At 41.8% G+C, this 16830-nt stretch overlaps 1 pseudogene; it reads right to left on the bottom strand.

Moving 5' to 3' along the window:
• Positions 1 to 272: 272 nt before the first annotated feature.
• LOC112072214 (lipopolysaccharide-induced tumor necrosis factor-alpha factor homolog) overlaps positions 273 to 16830 on the bottom strand; it is a 24523-nt pseudogene continuing 7965 nt past the window's right edge.

Below are 16830 nucleotides of genomic sequence, written 5' to 3'. Positions count from 1 at the left end.
AAAACATCACAATATAACAATATTACAATAAGAAGTATGATGGTGATAGATACATCTCAATATAACAATATTACAATAAGAAGTATGATGGTGATAGATACATCTCAATATAACAATATTACAATGGTTTAGAAGTTCCTTTACTTTCATGGACTTCAGACGAGTACAGAACTACAGTGAAACAGCTATAGCGCAGCTACTACCAGTCTTTGGTATCAGGATTCTCTTTGGTAGTCACTACAAGGGTCAAGTCTGGCCAGGGACCTGATAGAGCTTGGCACTTGTGGGTTTGAATTTCCGCTAGGGCAACCCATACAAAAATGGGTTGCCCACTACAACATCACATGCCCTAGTGAATACGATCCTCATACATTTACAGAAATGTTGATTTGATTCAAGTGCCATGTCCCAGTCCTTCAGATAAAGGTAGTACAGTAACGTCAGGTCAAATTAATATCAAATCCGTTTGTAGACGTAGATGATTTTGTTGCAGTTKGGACAGCTGTGATCCACGTCTTTACATGAGTCTACACAGAACGGGATGGCGCAGCATGGCCAGCACCTAGAGGGTAAACAGTGGGATTCATTAATTGTCTCTGTCCAAAATGGTACCCTATTCCATAATGCACTAATTAAAGGTATGAATATAGGCTTTAGTTGAGAGGGCTAACACTGTTGTGTGGTGCAACCGGGTTTCTTACCCCAGTCGGTCATATACACAGCTATACTACAGCATAGCATTACTGAATGATTTCTCTCACCCAACAATGAAGAGGCCTCCACAGATGAGCCAGGTGAGCAGGCCAGCGTTGGTCTCTGTATTGGTGACCACGTGCTGCTGGCAGTGGGGACACATGGTCGAACCTCCGACCTCCATAGGCTAGGAGTCATTATTACCTGGGTTACTGAGGAGAGAGAGAGAAACACACAAGGTTAGGAGACATTATTACATGGGTCACTGAGGAGAGAGAGAGAAACACACAAGGTTAGGAGATGTTATTACATGGGTCACTGGAGAGAGAGAGAGAGAGAGAGAGAGAGAGAGAGAGAGAGAGAGAGAGAGAGAGAGAGAGAGAGAGAGAGAGAGAGAGAGAGGAGAGAGAGAGAGAGAGAGAGAGAGAGAGAGAGAGAGAAGGTTAAGAGACGTTATTAGACATTATTACATGGGTCACTGAGGAGAGAGAGATTGAGACAAGGTTATGAGTCATTATACATGGGTCAGTGAGGAGAAAGGAGAGAGAAAATGTTAGGAGACATTATTAAATGGGTCACTGAGGAGAGATACAAGTTTAGGAGACATTATTACATGGGTCACTGAGAGAGACAATGTTAGGAGACATTATTACATGGGTCACTGAGGAGAGACCAATGTTAGGGAGAACATTATTACATGGGTCACTGAGGAGAGACAATGTTAGGAGACATTATTACATGGGTCACTGAGGAGAGACAATGTTAGGAGACATTATTGCATAGTCACTGAGGAGAGTCAAGGTAACCAAGTTCCCCAACAAGTTCAATTTTTTTCCTTATTATTTTTCCTAACATTTTCCAATCTTTTATGTTTTTCTTCTTCTGTCCATCTTTCTTTTCTTGCCTCTTCCCATGTCATTTGTCTATCTCACTTTCCATCCATCCTTCTTTACAACTTTGAAGGGGGCACCGATGTGACACGGATTGTAGCGTAATTGAAGAGTGTAATGTAAAAGGAACTATTTAGTGGATCATGAAAACAACTTAATTTCCCTTATCTAGAAAGACAGAAATAAATATGTGAAAGTCAATGCTGACACCTAGTGGTCTGCTGAGTACAACTGCGCTTTATAAACTTTCTACACACATGYGCATGTGCACACACACAATCACAGTTGAATTGCACTTCCTTATACTAGCCCAAAGAGAATCAAATAACCTTCCCTTTCTAAAGACTAAATATTTACTCAGGCATCGTTTTGTTCTGCTAAACAGTTCTCCACAGCAGATAAGAATATTTCCTTTGAACCAGTTTAATGTAGAATCTTAACCTGGTCGCAGACCTGTTCGTGCTCATTGTGACAATTACAGCAATGACGTTGTAGATTGCACATCTGGGACCAGGCTAGTTGAGTCTGCCTGAGAGCTGAGGAAGGAAAGCTGATCCAGGATCAGAGAGTCCATTCATTCCCACCAGGCTGCTGCACATTTTAGAGTGCCTCCAAATCAAATCAACCATGATTGGCTGGTACCTCTCTGGCACAGCACAATAACATCAGTGTTAGAGAAGGGTCACAACCCAAATGGGTGAGCGAGTCTGTGTCTCAAATGGCACTCTGTACCCTATATAGTATACTAGTTTTGACCAGGGCCTATAGGCCCACTATAAAGGGGATAGGGTTCCATTTGGGATACAGTAAGAGAGGAAAAGCCTCATCCAAAATATGGATGGAAACATTAACTGGTTATCTTATGAATGTATACACAGATTTTGCTTTCTGAACTTTGCATTCTGTAACTTCATATCCCCTGGTTTCCCAGAGTAGCTCTGACTGAGACATTCTGTAACTTCATATCCCCTGGTTTCCTGGAGTAGCTCTGACTGAGACATTCTGTAACTTCATATCCCCTGGTTTCTCAGAGCAGCTTTGGATACAGTTCATAGATATTCTGTGAGTTTTTTCCCCGGTATTTCCCTTTCCTTTCTCATTCCTGAAAATGCTATGTTCAATTCTTTCCATGAATTCCTGTTCCCGCCCACCTCTCCTGTCCAGGACCTTCCTGTACAAGCAGGCACTGCTCAGGCTGCCCACACAGAGAGACTGAATATGTTCACATTTTCATATGAATGCACTGTGGTGGGCAGCTGGACTAAACGATACTGTTTCAGTCTGAACTATGTACAGCTAGTGTTGGAGGGGGCAGTTTGAGTCAATTCCGGGGAAATGATTCTACTCAGGTCACAAGTTGAGGTCACAAGTTGTGTTCAAACATGTCATGTCATGCATTTGGGTTACTCTTCGAGTAAGTTCCTTATTTAGCTCGCATTGACCCCAATTAAGCTTTGATTATGTGTGTGTGCATGTGTGTGTGTGTGTAGTCCCCACAAGTATAGTAAACAAACCTAAATGGGACCAACTGGGGACATTTTGTTAGTCCCCGCAAGGTCAAATGCTATTTCTAGGGGGTTTAGGGTTAATGTTAGAATTAGTGTTAGGGTAAGAATTAGGTTTAGGGTTAGGAGCTAGGGTTAGTTTTAGGGTCAGGGTTAAGAGCTAGGGTTACGTTTAGGGTTAAGGTTAGGTTTTGGGGTTAAGGTGAGGGTTAGGGTTAGGGTAAGGGTAGGTGTTAGAGTTAGGGTTAGGGTTAAGGTTAGGGGTTAGGTAAATAGGATTTGTAATGGGACTGAATTTTGTGTCCCCACAAGGTTAGCTGTACAACACTGTGTGTGTGTGGTGGAAGTGGAAGTATCAACTCACCGACTGGCACCGGTCCACCTGGTCCAGAGGTGTACTGTGGTGGAGGTGGGTACACACCTGCTTGGGGACCTTGAATGGGAGAGTAAGATCCCAATCACAATGTGGTCACAAGGCAATGTACATATTGTTACTATACCACCACGTACTGTGGAATAAGATTGTATCTAGTGGTGGAAATGGACTTGATTAAAGGGAGTTTTACATTTAAGGGAGTTTTACAGTTTTACATAGCGGTTTACCTTTATTTAGATATTGTTTTCTTACCTCGAAAGCAGTCTTTTGTTGAAGGTTGCTTGCTCAGACTCCTTTCAAGGTAAGGAAAAAAATTGTCTAAATATGTAACATTGCTTAACTATCATTTTAACTGGGTTAACCCACAAAGGGGGGTCTGGGGGGAAACTGATTCAGATAGTTGCACCATATCATCAACACAATTCACTCCCAGTCAAATTCATTTCCATTTCCAATGGGTTCCACCCCATTTCCATTTCCAATGGGTTCCACCCCATTTCCAGTTCCAATGGGTTCCACCCCATTTCCAGTTCCAATGGGTTCCACCCCATTTCCACCATTGACTATATGATTGTTCTTCCCTTGATATGAGCTTGTTTACATATGTCTGGATAAGAGCATGTACTGTGATAAATTACTAGAATGTGCGTAGTTACATATAATGGAAAGGTTTATTGTGTGCGTAGGTGTTTGAGTGTTTATTGACATTGAAGGGGAGTGTCTCCAAAGTGGTGTTGCAAAATAGTACTTGAAGGAGGTGAGTGTTTGCTGTGCTGTAATCCACAACACAATCAATATCATTCAAAGGAGGGGAAAGAACACTGAAGATAACTTTTTAAACAGTATGTTCATACTTTATAAGTGCTTGAATGATTTGGGAGAACTGGAGGACAGGGGACTTTCCAATGTCTCCATGTGAACAAAGAGCAGGAGAGACAGACATGCAGACAACAGCCAATCAGGCTGTTTGTTGTTGTTGTGTGTTCTGACTTGGCTTGGGCTGATTGTATCATATCTACAGTAGTTGCCACAAGGTGCAGAGAACTTTCAATTCATCTCCATAGACCCAAATGTGTATTTTAAAAGTGTTTGTTGTGTGTCATGTTGTCTCTAAGATGTAGTTGATAATGGCGAAGAAGAAAAAATATAGAAACAAACATTCTAAGCTAGAGGTATTTTTTTTGCAAAAACTCATTTGCGAAAATGCTTGGTTTTCACACGCAGAATATACAGTAAATCCAGCCTTCTAAAGTACAATATGAACCAGTAGACACTCACCTCCCTGGTAGGGACCAGGCTGGAACCCTGGTTGTGGAGGACCAGGGGAGGCAGGGTATCCGCCTGGGGGCTGGGGGTACAAGCCTGGCTGGGGGCCCTGGCCCGTGGCTATCCCCCCATAGTTCATGGGAGGTCCTGGGTAAGGGGCGGAAGTACCATCCCCGGGATAACCTTTCTCCATCTCGACTGATCTCTACCTGCAATRAGGGAAACTGTTGTGTTGTGTTTATTTATTTGTATCCCCATTAGCTTTTGCAGAAGCATCAGCTACTCTTCCTGGGGTCCACAATAAAACAAAAACATGAATAGTAAAAAACACTGACACACTGATACACTACAGAAGGATGTTAAGGTATGTTGCCTGTAAAAAAAATCTCATTGGGCCTCCGAGTGGGGCAGTGGTCTAAGGCACTGCATCGCAGTACTAGCTGTGCCACTAGAGATTCTGGTTAGAGTCCAGGCTCTGTCGCAGCCGGCCTCGACCGGGAGACCCATGAGGCGGCGCACAATTGGCCCAGCATTGTCCGGGTTAGGGAGGGTTTGGCTGGCAGGGATGTCCTTGTCCCATTGCGCACTATCGACTCCGGTGGCGGGCCGGGCGCAGTGCACGCTGACATGGTTGCCAGATGTACGGTGTTTCCTCCGACACATTGGTGCGTCTGGCCTCCGGATTAAGTGGGCATTGTGTCAAGAAGTAGTGTGGTTTGGTTGGGTTGTGTTTCGGAGGACGCATGGCTCTCGACCTTCGCCTCTCCCGAGTCTGTACGAGAGTTGCAGCAATGAGACAAGACYAACTACCAATTGGATACCACGAAATCGGGGAGAAAAGGGGTAAAAAAAATCTAAATAAATCTGGCAATGTTTTTAAGAAGTCCTATGAAACATTATAAGACTAAAAGGAATTTTCAAAAGAACAAAATAGCATATTTTGAGCCTATAGGCTACATAAAATCAATAGTTATTTTGTTTGTTGTCAACAAATATATATGTTATGGTAGGCTAAGTATATAATGGAAGTATATAATGGACTATAACGGAATAAAATACAAATAATATTTTTCCCACACAGCTTGCATCACAGGAAGGTGTGGAACCGCTGTCATATATCCACGTCTCTTTTTCAACCTCTGCAGGTTTTTGAAGTTGTCTATATGTGATCGAGCTAAATAATGCACTTGATTTAGGCTACATTACTGCATGCTAAATGGTTCTAATCAGTGATAATCAAATMAAATAAAATAAAATTGTATTAGTCACATGCGTCAAATAGTGAAATGCTTACTTACGAGCCCCTAACCAACATTGCAGTTTAAAAAAAATACGGATAAGAATAAGAAAAAAAAGTATCAAGTAATTAAAGAGCAGATAGAGGAGAAAACGAATAGATGAGCTATACCACCTCCACTTATTTGCCCAGCCAGAGCATTAACCAAATATACACACTGAGATTCAGTGAAACAACATCACATTGATTAAGACAAGTGACAGGTTTTTTGTCAGTAGTAGGCCTAGGCTACTAAGCGACTGAAGAGCAAAATAATATATTTCTTAAGCTACATTAGCATGTTGGCAAAATGTTCTGATCAAGGGCAATAAATGAGCCAACTTGACAAGATGATCATGAGGAGCACTCACCTCAACGTAGCTAACATTTCCACAACCTAACTGTAGCCTATAACCAATATCCAAACAGAGACTAAGTGGAAAGAAAAAAATCGGACATTAATTGAATTAAGAAGTTAAAAACTTCTTATGGCTGCAGGGGCAGTATTGAGTAGCTTGGATGAAAGGTGCCCAGAGTAAACGGCCTGCTCCTCAGTCCCAGTTACTAATATATGCATATTATTATTCTATTGGATAGAAAACACTCTGAAGTTTCAAAAACTGTTTGAATTATGTCTGTGAGTAATACATACTCATATGGCAGGCAAAAACCTGAGACAAAAATCCAAACAGGAAGTGGAAATTCTGAGGCTGGTCGATGTTAAACTCATCGCCTATTCAATTCCCTGTAATATATGAATCTGTTTGCACTTCCTACGCCTTCCACTACATGTCAACAGTCGGTAGAACGTTGATAAAGTTTATACTGTGTTGTGGGGCGCGATGAGAGGGGAATGAGTCACTGGTCTGGCAGATTGCCAGTTCCTGGTCATGCGCATTCCTCATGATATCGCCTTGCGTTCCATAACTTCTACAGACAGAAGGAATGCTCCGGTTGGAACGTTATTGGATATATATGATAACAACATCCTGAAGATTGATTATCTACTTAGTTTTGAACAGTTTATTCGACTTGTAATATCTGCGCGAGCGTTTGGACACGTGTACTACACATGCAAGCAAAAGTAGCTACTTGGACATAAGTAATGGACATTATCGAACAAAACAACGATTTATTGTGGAACTAGGATTCCTGGGAGTGCATTCTAATAAAGATCCTCAAAGGTAAGGGAATATTTATCATGTAATTTCTGGTCTGTTGACTCCAACATGGCGGCTATTTGGCTATTGTTCTGAGCTCCGTCTCAGATTATGCATGGTTTGCTTTTACCGTAAAGTTTTTTTGAAATCGACACAGCGGTTGCATTAAGGAGAGGTATATCTATAATTCCATGTGTATAACTTGTATTATCATCTACATTTATGATGAGTATTTCTGTTGAAACGATGTGGCTATGCACTATCACTGGATGTTTTTGGAACTAGTGAATGTAACGTGCCAATGTAAACTCAGATATTTTTTATATAAATATGAACTTTATCAAACAAAACATACATGTATTGTGTAACATGAAGTCCTATGAGTGTCATCTGATGAAGATCATCAAAGGTTACTGATTAATTTTATCTCTATTTCTGCTTTTTGTGACTGCTATCTTTCGCTGGAAAAATGGCTGTGTTATTGTGGTTTGGTGTGACCTAACAATCGTTTGTAGTGCTTTCGCTGAAAAGCATATTTGAAATTGGACACTTTGGTGGGATTAACAACAAGATTACCTTTAAAAGGTATAAGACACATGTATGTCTGAGGAATTTTAATTATGAGATTTCTGTTTTTTGAATTTGGCGCCCTGCACTTTCACTGGCTGTTGTCATATCATCCCTTTACCGGGATTGCAGCCATAAGAAGTTTTAAGACCAGTCCCCTGCTCTTGTCTCAAGCAGCCCGAAACAGCACTGAAGTTGTTGACCAATTGCAGTAGGCTATTTGCTTCAATAAAATGTATTATAACAATTGGATGACTTGGGAGTTTCAGTAAGCAACAGTTGATGCTTTCAATTGCATTAGCCTACTTTTATTTAAATAGTTATGTAATTCAGTGATATTTATTCCCACAGTAATTCTTTCTGGATCCATCAATTGTGGTTATTAAGAAACAGTGCATATGGTGGGCTATGCGAAGAGATGGGTGAAGTGACATGCCTCGCAAAGTTCAGAAAGGACGATAGTAGTAATGACCGCTGAAAGCAAATATTCAAATTAATTCAGTGCAGAAGTGTGGTAATTAACTGCAATGATCATAATCTATTGCGGCAATTCTTTTTAGCTCAAAGACAGATCAGAGACGAAGAGACGAAGCAAGAGGTTTTACTCTCGCCAAAATCTGTCTAAAATAAGCCAAATGCGTTCTATGGGTTTACTTTCGGAGCTAAACTTTTCACCTGCCTTACTGCCTTTGGGAAAAATACTCTCATTGTTAGGCATCGTCATTGTATCATACAGATCTCTGGACGGATACACTTTTAAGCCTGCTAAGTTAGGTTCGATGCACACAAACCACATCAATGAGGAATGTACACAACACAATGACAGGGACAGAAAAAAAGTATTCCTTATCTCCTTTGACAAACAAGTAAAATGATTGAAGTCAGACAGCTCTGCAGCATATATTGCCTTCTGAAACTATTCAGACCTCTTGACTTTTTCAACATTTTGTTACTTTACAGTCTTATTCCTCAGCAATCTACGCACAACACCCCATAATGACAAAGCGAAAACAGTTTTTTTAATGTTTGCACATTTATTAAAAATAAAAAACTGAAATAACTTATTTACATAGGTATTCAGACCCTTTTGTTATGAGACTCGAAATTGAGCTCAGGCGCATCCTGTTACCCATTGATCATTCTTGAATGTTTCAACAACTTGATTAGAGTCCACCTGTGGTAAATTCAATTGATTGGACATGATTTGGAAAGGCACACACCTGTCTATATAAGGTATATTGCATGTCAGAGCATGATATTGCATGTCAGAGCAAAAACCAAGCCATGAATTCGAAGGAATTCATGGCTTGTCCAGGCACAGATCTGCGGAAGGGTACCAAAAGTGTTCTGCAGCATTGAAGGTCCCCAAGAACATAGTGGCCCCCATCATTCTTAAATGGAAGAAGTTTGGAACCACCAAAGACTCCTCCTAGAACTGGCCACCCGGCCAAACTGAGCAATCGAGGGAGAAGGGCCTTGGTCAGGGAGGTGACAAAGAACCCGATGGTCACTCTGACAGAGCTCCAGAGTTTCTCTGTGGAGATGGGAGAAACTTCCAGAAGGACAACCATCTCTGCAGCCCTCCACCAATCTGGCCTTTATCGTATAGTTGCCAGACGGAAGCTCCTCCTCAGCAAAAGGCACATCACAGCCCACTTTGGGTTTGCCAAAAGGCACCTAAAGACTATCAGACCATGAGAAACAAGATTCTCTGGTCTGATGAAACCAAGATTGAACTCTTTGGCCTGAATGCCAAGCGTCACGTCTGGAGAACCTGGCACCATCCATACGGTGAAGCATGGTGGCAGCAGCATCATGCTGTGGGGATGTTTTTCAGCTGCAGGGACTGGAAGACTAGTCAGGATCGAGGGAAAGATGAACAGAGAAAAGTACAGAGAGATCCTTAATGAAAACCTGCTGCAGAGCGCTCAAGACCTCAGACTGGGGCAAAGGTTCATCTTCCCAAAAAATGTTTTTGCTTTGTCATGATTGATGGAGTATTACGTGTAGATTGATGAGAAAAAAAACAATTTTATCAATTTTAGAATAAGGCTGTAATGTAACAAAATGTGGAAAAAGTAAAGGGGTCTGAATACTTTCCGAAGGCACTCTACTTAGGCAGGGTAGCTAAATAGTATTAGTAAAGACAGTACTGTATGGGGACCATATACCTTTAGATGGCCTCGCTGGCTGACTGCTACTGCCTGAGCAGAGATTAGATTATTCATTTAAGGAATGAAAAATAATAAAGTCATCAAATAAAAACTAAGAAGCAGTTCATCTCTCATCCACCCCTTAACCAGGAAAGACTGGAATGCATGTTGTTGATGTTACTTATGTGTGCAGTTAAGGGCAAGGCGTGCTGTTATGTTTTGAGCCAGCTACAGCTTTGCTAGGTCTTTTCTGAACTTGACCATATTACCCGTACAGTAATCAAGATGAGACAGGACCAGAGCCTTAACAACTAGTACAGTTTATTATTAATCACTCATTCTGATATTGACTGTAACTCCTTATTTATAATTTCAGTGAGCTCCCTGGCTTTGGGTGCTGAAATATAGAGTGTGTAATCATTCACATACAGTCATTCTAGCTTTGTGTAAGACCAGTGGCATTCATTAGTAAAAATAGAGAAGACTAATGGCCCAAGGCAACTGCCCTGAGGGACACCACATTGTACATGTCTGATGTTAGAGAAGTTTCCATTGAAAAAYACTCCCTGGGTTCTATTGGATAAATAACTCTCCAACAATGTGATGGCAGGTGATGTAAAGCCAAAGCAAGTGAGTTTCTGCAATAGCAATTTATGATCAATAACATGATAAGCTGCACTGAAATCTAACAATACAGCTCCAACTATTATATTATTATCAATTTATTTCAACCAATCGCCTGTCCCCTGAGTCAGTGCAGTACACGTTGAGTGCCCTTCTCTATAGACATGCTGAAAATCAGTAGTTAAATCTGAAAAACAGCATTGTATTTGGTTAAACACAATTCTCTACATCAGTTTACTAAGAACAGGCAGCAAACTGATTGGGCGGCTGTTAGAGCCAGCAAAGGGTGTTTTACTATTTTTAGGAAATGGAATTCCTGTAGCTTCCTTCCACACCTGTGGACACACACTCCTTTAGGCTTTGGTTAAAGATATAGCAAATAGTGGTGACAATGCAGTGTGCTACCATTCTCAATAGTTTCCCATCAGGATTGTCTATACCCAGTGGCATATCATTGTTGATGGATAACAATAGTTTTTCCACCTCTCCCACACTAACTTGACCAAATTCAAAACAATAACCCTTCTATTTCATTATTAGATATTTTATACAAAAATATGACGGTTCCCTGTTCAGTGTTGTCATTTCCATTCTGAGTTTTTCCACTTTACTAATGAGATAGTCATTGAAATGATTTGCAACACCAAAAGGTTTTGTTGTAAATGACCCATCAACTTCAATGAACAATGGAGATTAATTGGGTTTTCTGCCCATGATATCATTTTAGGTACTCCAAAGTATTTTCCATTGTGTTTTATGTCATTTATTCGTTTGGTAATATAATTTATTATTTTTGTTAAGCTTAGTCACAATATTTCTCAATTGACAGTATGTCAAGCAATAACCTGAGCAGCTCTTTTGCATCACGTCTTTGAACCATACCATTTTTCAATGCATCATCAATTCAGGGGAAGTATTTAAAAAATACTTCCAGTTCTGCATCTGGATTCACTTCCCCATACGCATCAGATCAACATAAATGTTCAATCTTCAACAAAAGAGTCCTGAGAAAATATTTTGTGTGATCTCTTAGAACTTACTTTAAGCCCCAACGTTTGGCACTTTGGCTTTCCTTGTTATTGCCACAATGTTATGGTCACTACAGCCAATGTTGTTGTGTTGCATTATATTATTATGTTGTATTATGTTATATTAAGCACCTGGTCAGAGTTTCTATACCTTCCCTACTTATTTCCATCTCCTTTTTCTTCCCACCACACTCACAAAAAGCATGTGTTTGTTTACCTATAGCTACTCCTACACAACTCTTATTCTATAATTTTTCTTAAAAGAAAAAGTGAATGTGAAACAATGGTGGTCAATTGCTGTAGAATACTAAGGAGGAAGTGGAAAACTATTATGTTTTTCCTTCATCTCTCAACAGTGTGTGACTATCCTATGACCATCTGTCTTTTGAAGCCGGGCTTTAGCTCAGTGGACTAACACAGTCTTATGGTGTTGTTGAGTGGTGTTAAATGTCACAGATTCTCTTGCACTTTTCTTAGACTGGGGATTTGGAATTGTGGAACTGAAATGTGAGCTGGATCCCTATTATCTGGTCTAACCAATGAAACACTTCAGACAATAACACATTTATGGTTGTTATGGGGTTCCAGAAGGAGAGACTTACTCAAACTCAGCATGGAGAGAAACAGTAGCGACCACTGTCCCTCATCTAAAAAATGGCGCCGGAAGAAATGCCAGCAGTTTTACAGGCACCTAACCAATTGTGCTATTATGTCGGGTTTTTTGCGTTATTTGTAACTTATTTTGTACATAATGTTCTGCCACCGTATCTTAATGCAAAAAATAGCTTGTGGATATCAGGACAGCGTCACTCACCTCGGATTAGACAAAGATCTTTTTTCTTCAACAAGCAGGACGCAGAGGACATACTTCGAACACCGGACAAGGTCAACATCCCCGTTATTGGCAAGGAGAAAGAGATGCAGGTACAGAGGACACAGAGCAGGGTGCCTCGTAGGATCCGCAGAAGGCGAGTGGGAAGGCTTCCATTACCGTCAATATTACTTGCCAACGTACAATCATTGGACAATAAATTAGACGAGGTACTTATCATTTGAATATCCTACCAACGGGACATCAAAAACTGTATCATCTTATGATTCATGGAATCATGGCTGAATGATGACATGGATATTCAGCTTGCGGGATATACGTTGCACCGGCTAGATAGAATAGCACACTATTTGCCAAGAGAGTTTTCATCTATACTTTTCGTGGCTGTTTATTTACCACCACAGACAGCTGCCGGCACTAAGACCGCACTCACTCCGCTGTATAAGGAAATAAGCAAACAGGAAACCGCTCACCCAGAGGCGGCGCTCCTGGTGGCCAGGGACTTTAATGCAGGCAAACTTAAATCAGTTTTACCTAATTTCTATCAACATGTTAAATGCGCAACCAACTCTAGATCACCTGTACTCCACACACAGAAATGCGTACAAAGCTCTCCCTCGCCCTCCATTTGGTAAATCTGACCACAATTCTATCCTCCCGATTCATGTTTCCAGGCAAAAATCAAGCAGGAAGCACCAGTGACTTGGTCTATAAAAAGTGGTCAGATGAAGCAGATGCTAAACTATAGGACTGTTTTGCTATCACAGACTGGAACATGTTCCGGGATTCTTCCAATGGCATTGAGGAGTACACCACATCAGTCACTGGCTTTATCAATAAGTGCATCGAGGACGTCATCCCCACAGTGACCGTACGTACATACCCCAACCAGAAGCCATGGATTACAGAAAACATTCGCACTGAGATAAAGGGTAGAGCTGCCGCTTCCAAGGTACGGGACTCTAACAGGAAGTGTATAAGAAATCCTGTCCTGCCCTCAGACGAACCATCAAACAGGCAAAGTGCCAATACAGAGCTAATATTGAATCATACTACACTGGCTCCGATGCTCATCTTATGTGGCAGGGCTTGCAAACTATTACAGACTACAAAGGGAAGCACAGCTGCGAGCTGCGCAGTGACATGAGCCTACCAAATGAGCTGAATCACTTCTACGCTCGCTTCGAGGCAAGCAACACTGAGGCATGCATGAGAGCATCAACTGTTCCGGACGACTGTGTGATCACGCTCTCCGTAGCCAACGTGAGTTAGACCTTTAAGCAGGTCAACATTCATAAGGCCGCAGAGCCAAACTGATTACCAGAACGTGTACTCCGAGCATGTGCTGACCAACTGGCAGGTGTCTTCACTGACATTTTCAACATGTCCCTGATTGAGTCTGTAATACCAACATGTTTCAAGGAGACCACCATAGTCCCTGTGCCCAAGAACACTAAGGCAACTTGCCTAAATGACTACAGACCCGTAGCACTCAAGTCCGTAGCAGTGAAGTGCATTGAATGGCTGGTAATTGCTCACATCAACACCATCATCCCAGAAACCATAGACCCACTCAAATGTGCATACCACCCAACAGATCAACAGATGATGCAATCTCTATTGCACTTCACACTGCCCTTTCCCACCTGGACAAAAGGAAGACCTACGTGAGAATGCTATGAATTGACTACAGCTCAGTGTTCAACACCATAGTACCCCCAAAGCTCATCACTAAGCTTAGGATCCTGGGACTAAACACCTTCCTCTGCAACTGGATCCTGGACTTCCTGACGGGCCGCCCCTAGGTGCTCAGTCCCCTTCAGTACTCCCTGTTCACCCACGACTGCGTGGCCAGGCACGACTCCAACACCATCATTAAGTTTGCAGACGACACAACAGTGGTAGGCCTGATCACCGACAACGATGAGACAGCCTATAGGGAGGAGGTCAGAGTCCTGGCCAGGTGGTGCAAGAATAACAACCTATCCCTCAACGTAACCAAGACTAAGGAGATGATTGTGGACTACAGGAAAAGGCGGACCGAGCATGCCCCCATTCTCATCGATGGGGCTGTAGTGGAGCAGGTTGAGAGCTTCATGTTCCTTAGTGTCCACATCAACAACAAATTAGAATGGTCCAAACACACCAAGACAGCCGTGAAGAGGGCACGACAAACCCTATTCCCCCTCAAGAAACTCAAAAGATTTGGCATGGGTCCTCAGATCCCCAAAAGGTTCTACAGCTGCAACATCAAGAGCATCCTGACTGGTTGCATCACTGCCTGGTACGGCAACTACTGCGTATGGCCCAGTACATCACTAGGGCTAAGCTGCCTGCCATCCAGGACCTCTACACCAGGCGGTGTCAGAGGAAGGCCCTAAAAATTGTCAAAGACCCCAGCCACCCCAGTCATAGACTCTTCTCTCTACTACCGCATGGCAAGCGGTACCGGAGCGCCAGTCTATGACCAAAAGGCTTCTCAACAGCTTTTACCCCCAAGCCATAAGACTCCTGAACAAGTAGTCAAGTGGCTACCCCCACAACCCCTCTTTTACGCTGCTGCTACTCTCTTTTTATCATGTATGCATAGTCACTTAAACTATACATTCATGTACATACTACCTTAATTAGCCCGACTAACCGGTGCCCCTGCACATTGGCTACCCTGAAGGTGGGGTTCGCCCAGGGAGCCAAATAAGCTAGAACCGCCACTGCTCATTAGTCTGTACTACTCTCTACTGCTATAAGGCCATTACAAACCCACCTGTTTAAACAAATCAACTTAATATCAAGCATTTTACTGGCTGAATCAGGTGGTGTTAGTGATGGGCAAGAACAAATATGTGCACCTCTGTTGGTCCCCAGAACCAGGATAAAAGAAACCCTGCTATATGTTAATACTCCCATGTCTCGTTCATCACTCGGCTTTAATCTGGTATGGAGCACTACCAATGTAGGATCTTAATTGATCACCCTCTTGCTGGAGAACTTAAACGTTGGTAATTTCCACTTTGAAAAGTATCAACCTCTACAAAAGTCACTAATTATAATCCACATAACAGTTCACTTTACCTGTTGCTGCAGGATTTTATTCCTGAATGTAGCAAAACTGGCTCAAATTAAGATCCACATCGGTATCTATATCATGTTTTTTCTACAGCAGTATTTGTGTTATAGGAGAGATTGATTGTTGGTCTGTCTTCTGTTAAATAGTATTATTATGAGAAGAGAGGAGAAGCTGTTAAAATGCCTGTGTTGAAAGGGAGTGTCTTTCTGTCCATCTACAGTTAGTCGTGAGGAAATCCTTGTTAGGGGTGGCACTATGCGTGACTTACATTGTTAATAACCTATCCCTACCGGGCCAAACCTCGCCTAACCGGACGACGCTAGGGACAATTGTGCATCGCCCACGGAACGCTCCCGGTCGGGCCGTAAGTAAGACAGAGCCTGGGCGCGAACACAGAATCTCTGTGGCACAGCTAGCCGCTGCAATTGCAGTGCCCTAGACCACTGCGCCCTACGACCACTGCGCCACCCGGAAGGCCTCAGACTCACAACTTAATTATGCTTGAATATACAGTTACAGTACGCATTATTTCAACTATAGAAAAACACAACGCATACTAACAGCTTTACTGGGTACAATACAGATACCTCTTTCAGATGCAGATGTATTACTCACTACATACATAAGATACACTACTTCAGAATGCAGATGTATTTACTCAACTACATGCAGATACACTACTGTCAGAATGGCAGATGTATCTCACTACAATACAGATAACTACTTCGGAATGCAGATGTATTATTCACTACAATACAGATTACACTACTTTCAGAAATGCAGATGTATTATTCACTACAATACATGATACACTACTTCAGAATGCAGATGTATTACTCACTACAATACAGATATCACTTTCAGAATGCAGATGTATTATTCACTACAACTACAGATACACTACTTCAGAATGCAGATGTATTCTCACTTACAATCAGAATACACTACTTCAGAATGCAGATGTATTTATTCACTACAATACACGATACACTACTTTCAGAATGCAAATGTATTACTCACTACAAATACAGATACACTACTTCAGAATGCAGATGTATTACTCAGCTTACATACAGATACACTACTTCAGAATGCAGATGTATTACTCACTACAATACAGATACACTACTTCAGAATGCAGATGTATTACTCACTACAAGAACAGATGCACTACCTTAATCCATTCCCCAGTACCCATTTAGATAATGTGAAAGCTTTAGTAGGCTATCCAAGGCTTTATCAAATCAATAAAGGAGAGATAGAGGGACATAGGGGAGGGAAACAGGGGGAGTCCACTGTCTCAAGGTAACGTTTACAACATTACTCCTTCTTTAATGGGTTTATGCAGCCGCCAGATAACATATAGCTAGCCTCAATTTCCAAGCTTACTTAT

This window comes from Salvelinus sp. IW2-2015, unplaced genomic scaffold (assembly GCF_002910315.2).
Source record: "Salvelinus sp. IW2-2015 unplaced genomic scaffold, ASM291031v2 Un_scaffold1856, whole genome shotgun sequence".
Taxonomy (NCBI): domain Eukaryota; kingdom Metazoa; phylum Chordata; class Actinopteri; order Salmoniformes; family Salmonidae; genus Salvelinus; species Salvelinus sp. IW2-2015.
Note: the sequence above shows the minus strand (reverse complement) of the source record. Positions and strands in the feature narration are given on the sequence as shown.